We start from the raw sequence: 5,599 nt of genomic DNA, 5'->3' as shown, positions 1-5,599 counted from the left end.
CATCAAATCTGTTTCAATTCTACATTGCTGCTCGTGATCCACCTTAGCTTTCACATCACTAAAATGCATTCCACAATGTTTACACATACATGCTATATGATATTTCAAACTGCACACCACATCAAATGATTTCTCACATTTCGTACAGGTGTACAAAAGGCCATTGGTGTCCTTACCGAGATAGAAAACATGGGACCGGTATTTGCTGCTATCTTTGAAAGTTCTTTTGCAATGTTTGCACACATACTGTGTTCTGTGCTCATGGTCCAGTGATTTTACTCCAGTTTCACATACTTCTTTTAGATGTGGCTCTTCATTAGTTTTTGATGATGATACCATTGTTCCATCATGTGCAGGTGATTCATTCCTTTGTGGTACCTCGTTACTACTACACACATGACATTCATTTCGAGCTTCATTTGGCAATTTCAAACTCTCCGATGACATATCTTCATTGACCGCTGCAGTATTGTTAACTAAAACAGAATACACTTCATTGCCAATTTGAAATTCCACAGTAGATCTTGGTGACTGCTGTTCATTTTCTTTGAACTGATGATGTAACTTATCACATTCAGATTGCTGCCAATAAAGTGTCAAAATGTCATCACCATTTCCCCCCTTCTCTTTGTTCGTTGAGTCATTCACTTTCTTGGAAACATTCCGTCTTCGTTTGGGACTTGGAGTAATGACATCATGCTTTAACTCCTTAAAATGATGAGTAGCCGCTAATGGAGTCCTGAAATGTTTCATGCATTGACGACACTCATATTTAAAGGTTGATTCATGCTCAGTCTTCTCGTCAGATGTATTCACTTCGTCTCCACAATATAAGCAAACATAAATGGTCTCTCCATTCTTGTCAACAGTTTCCCACGATGACTTGCTTGATAGTCCGGAATCACTTCCTTCAGTATTCTTTGTGTTCACATTATTGCTGTACTTCACCAAATGCGAAATCAGGCCTTGATATGTTTCAAAATGTTCACCACATTTATAGCATACAAACTTGTGATCAGCACCATGTTGTTTCTTCTGACATCTAGCTTGAATCTTTTCTCCACAGCTGCAAAGGTAGGCTTTGTCTTGAAACTTTTGATGTGTCTTGTACAAATGAGTAATATCTTTGAGGCAAAATGCACAAAGTCGACCTCTTATTTTGTCTTTAACATGACGCCTGTGCTCAGTTGCAAGTGCTTTGCAGTTTGGGAACTCTGCAGCACACACACTACACCAGACTTTCTTCATACTTGAAAACAATCTCTGGTGCTGCTTTAAGCCTCGTACATCTTTGAATTGAGCTCTACAATGGACACACTGTGAGAAAGCATATGTAACCCGTTCTCCACGATTTTCCCCCTTATTCTCTTCTACATGCTTCATCCTATGCATATCCATTTGACAGGAGTTCCAAAGGTTAACACCACAAGTACTACAAGGCACCTCTCTGATTTCTCTTAAATGTCTGGTCAAGCTTACTGGTCCTTTTACTCTTGGGAACTCCATACGACAAAACCGGCATGATACTATTGGCCTTTGCTTATGTCTCGTTTTATGGATATCCATCTGACATGTTGTTTCTAGCATTTCACTGCAGTCTTCACATGGTAATGGAAATTTAATGGTTTGGAAAGCTTTCTCATATGCCAGTTTGGATTCATGTTTTTTCTTGTCTACTACTGTATCAAAATTGAGACCACAATATATGCACTTTAAAAACTGGGGTATGGTGCATGTCTCCTTGCCAGCATTTTGTCGAAGAATATGTTCCTGCCGATGACACCTTAACTTAGTTTTGGTTTGAAAATGCTCATGACACATGTCACATTCATACCTCCATATAGATATATGCAGCTTGTAATCGGAAAGCTTTGAAAAAGTCATTCCACAACGTAAACAAGTTGAGTTTTTATGCTCCCATGAGCATAAAAGGCTTTCTGAAGATTCTTCTTCCATTACACTCTTCACATGGGCTGAAAGTAGGCTGGCTTTCTCAAAGAGCTTATCACAATGCTTGCACCAGTAACCCGGAAGTTCTTTTGACGGCTTTTCCGTAATTACATTGTGACACAACATTCTGTGTGTCTCCTGCCAGCTAAAACAATAAAAATGCTGATAACAAATATCACACCTATTCTTGCGTACCTTACTTGCATGCTTGTCTAGAGCCTTCACACTATCAAATACCCGTCCGCATGCCAAACATTTGTGGTTTAAGCGCTTTACTTCTTGTCTATTATGCTCAACATGCTGCATATAATCTTGTGGACCAAAGATTCGATGACACCCAGGACATTCCTTCTTGTTTTCATAGTCATGATATTGGTTTATATGTTTTATAAGACCATTACTATTATTGTTCTCAAAGTGCATTCCACAAAACTGACACAAGAACTTGAACTGCTTTTTGTGCTGCAAATAGGCACATGCACTAACCATCAATGGCTTACGAGATGCTTTTCCAGGGCAAATTGGACATCTATGGGGGTACTTTGATTCAGTCAATGACACACGTTTCTGGTGTTCCTTCAAAGCTGCTGCAGAAGTGAACTCCACATTGCAACTGCTACAGGTTTTGACTGACGTCTTCTCAATGTCAGCTGGAATGTCTTCAGCTATTTGTCCACTTTGGACATCAAATATTGCTTTGGTGGTTTCTTCTAGACTCTCCTCCTCCATCTCTTCAGATATATCATCTATAATATCTGTTGAATCCTGCTTTAACTTTGCTTTACTTTGATTTGCTATGACATGCACAACATGGACCATTTCATGTACACTTAAAAGCTCTGCATCTTCAAATTTTGCTGAACAAATCCTGCAAATATAATCATATTGACGACACCAATACTTCATGTGCTGACTTAAACAATTTTTTTCCTTATAGCATTTAAGACACTGTGGACACTTAAACTGGCCCGTATCAGATTGCTCAAGTTGGTCTTCCTTATGTGAGATCTGATGTTTGTTCAATGTATCTTTGGACACTTCCCTGTTGCATATTTTACTTCTTTCAACATCTGCTTGTTCAACAGCTGGTTTGTTCCTTTTGTAATAGCCAGTTTCCTCTGATATTCCAGATTCACTTGGTACAACATCTTTTGGAGAGTCAATTGGTAATAATTTGTATCTCTCAGGGCATTCAAGCAGTACATGCATCTCTAGGGTCTCCCCATCTGGGATGATTTCATCACAATCTTTACATACAACCATCTTGTGCTCCCCTTCATGTGCACATAACTTCAGCAAACTGGGGAATATCTCCTGACATGCTCCACACTCATATATTTTCCTTCCAGTTTGACTCTCGTTGTCAGTATGAAGATTGGTTTCTGTTTCCGCTGGTGACTGACAAGTATGTTTGTGTATGACATAGTTTTCTCTGCTTTCAAATGATAGACAACACTTCCGGCACTCATAACGTTCAGATTTGGGAATTCTATGCCTCAGTTTTACACTACGTTCATGTTGTTCAGATGGTGATGTTTGTGATGTAACTTTGGTCGAGGTCCTGTTGCTGCTAGATGCAGAATTTGCCGATTTCTTATGTTTATTTGGGTTCATAAGGCATCTTTTGCTATGTGCCAACATTGTCCGTCTATTCCTCATAGATTTTCCACAGTATTCACAAACATGCTTTCTATTATTATGTGTATCATACTCGTGGCGACGTCTCGAGTAGTGTGTTGCAAAAAGCAGACGACAGAAGTGGCATTTAAGTTTACTTCCACTATGGTACTGACGCTTGTGAGCATGCAACAGTGTCTTGTGACCGAACCGTCGATGGCAAACATCGCATTTGTGTACACCTAACCCTTTGTTGATATGAACAACTGTATTATGAACTTGTAGCATACTAAATTGTGAACATTTGAAATCACATTTTGGGCACCTCACAAAGCAGTTCCTTCTTTCCTTTGTTGTTTTGATATGACTGGCAAAATGCGCTTGCAAATCAGAGTAACTTTCAAATTGAGCGCTACAGGTGTCACATTTGAACACTACTTCACTTTTACCTTCTTGTGTTGCATCTTTACTGCTTACAACTTCTTCCTCACCTGCACTGTTACTGCCCTCTTTTGTTTCCCCAACAAGTGGACAATAATTTCTTCTATGAGAGGCCAACTTAAATGCATCATCATAGCATTTCAGGCAATTCAAACACTCATGTACACCTGTTGACGTTTGGTAGCTTTCATCTTGGGCGTGCCCTTGTCTATGTATTCCAATATCAGTAAGAACCCTCATGCACATATCACAATTTTCCTGTTTTGTAGCATTTTTTCTTTCATACTTATCACGACTGTGACTTTTCAAATGTTGATTTAAATTGCCTAAACTACCTACTTCCTTCTGACAAATATGACAAACAAACTCATCCTTCTTATGAGAGTCGTTCTTCTTCCTCTTTTTACATACAGCAGTTTTCAGTTCCTTCTTTTTCCTTTTCTTTTTCTTTGCCCTCTTCAACCCTGTTTTACCTTTTCTTACACCCTTACGGGAAACAACATGTTGATCAATTGCCAATTTTTTGTCATCCTCAGCTTCTATAGACAGACATGCTGATTTTGTTTCTGCAATCCAATCAGGATCATTGTCAGCATCATCTTGGAAGTCTGAATCACTCTCTTCTGTACAAAATAAATCATAGAACACACAAGAAATTTATTAACAATATACTGTTTACTTTATTAAACATCTCTGGTGGGGACATAACATTTTTGAAAGGGGGTGTTTATTACAGGTCTTTTACATTACAATGATAATTTGTCGGCTGTATTCCATAGTGGGGGTATTGGGAATAAACAGCTTTTTGAGAAAATCCGGTTCGAAGAAATGCCAATATAATATCGAGTTGTGTAAATCAGACATTCATTATTCTGTAATTGATGTGAAATTTCTGTAGTTTTTTATCTTTATCACTTTTAAAAGAAAGAAAGACACATAGACAAAATGAAAACAATAAGTACTAAATTATACGTCACTATGGAAACACAATACCGGTACATACCTTAACCTAACACCAACCTTACGCCACCTCGGTCGCAGTGTGGCATTACTTTTTGTTGGCTCTATTCATTTTCGATACAGCACTATGGAATGTAGTGACGTGTACGTCACTATGACATGCAACATTTTTTTATTTTTGCAGATATTTCTTAGTTTGTTTAGTATTTATAAAATGTATATAAAAAGTGGCGTATGGTCGATACTATGGAAAACACAAAATTTCACTTTGTAGTGATCTGCCAATTATTTTAATTGGATAATACTGACTTCTACAACTTAGCAACATGAAAGAGAACATCATTAAAAACATATGTACAAATTTTCGAAAAAATGACCAAAAATCACTATACGCCTCTATGGAATGCAGCCGACAAATTCATGAAATAAGCTTAAAAATCACACCAAAATGATGACCTATGGAATTAGGATCAATAACTTCTGGTTCACTGCGATGTAATTTTTGGCAATTACCGATTATGTGTGGACACAATAGCACTGAAATTGAACAGCGCTTTTTAAACATTTTGGTTAAAAATAGTTGGGGATCATTAATGAGAGGAGGGAGATGAGAGAGTAATTAAAACAAGTA

This window comes from Amphiura filiformis, chromosome 7 (assembly GCF_039555335.1).
Source record: "Amphiura filiformis chromosome 7, Afil_fr2py, whole genome shotgun sequence".
Taxonomy (NCBI): domain Eukaryota; kingdom Metazoa; phylum Echinodermata; class Ophiuroidea; order Amphilepidida; family Amphiuridae; genus Amphiura; species Amphiura filiformis.
The sequence above is the reverse complement of the archived record's forward strand: the minus strand, read 5'-3'. Positions refer to the sequence as shown.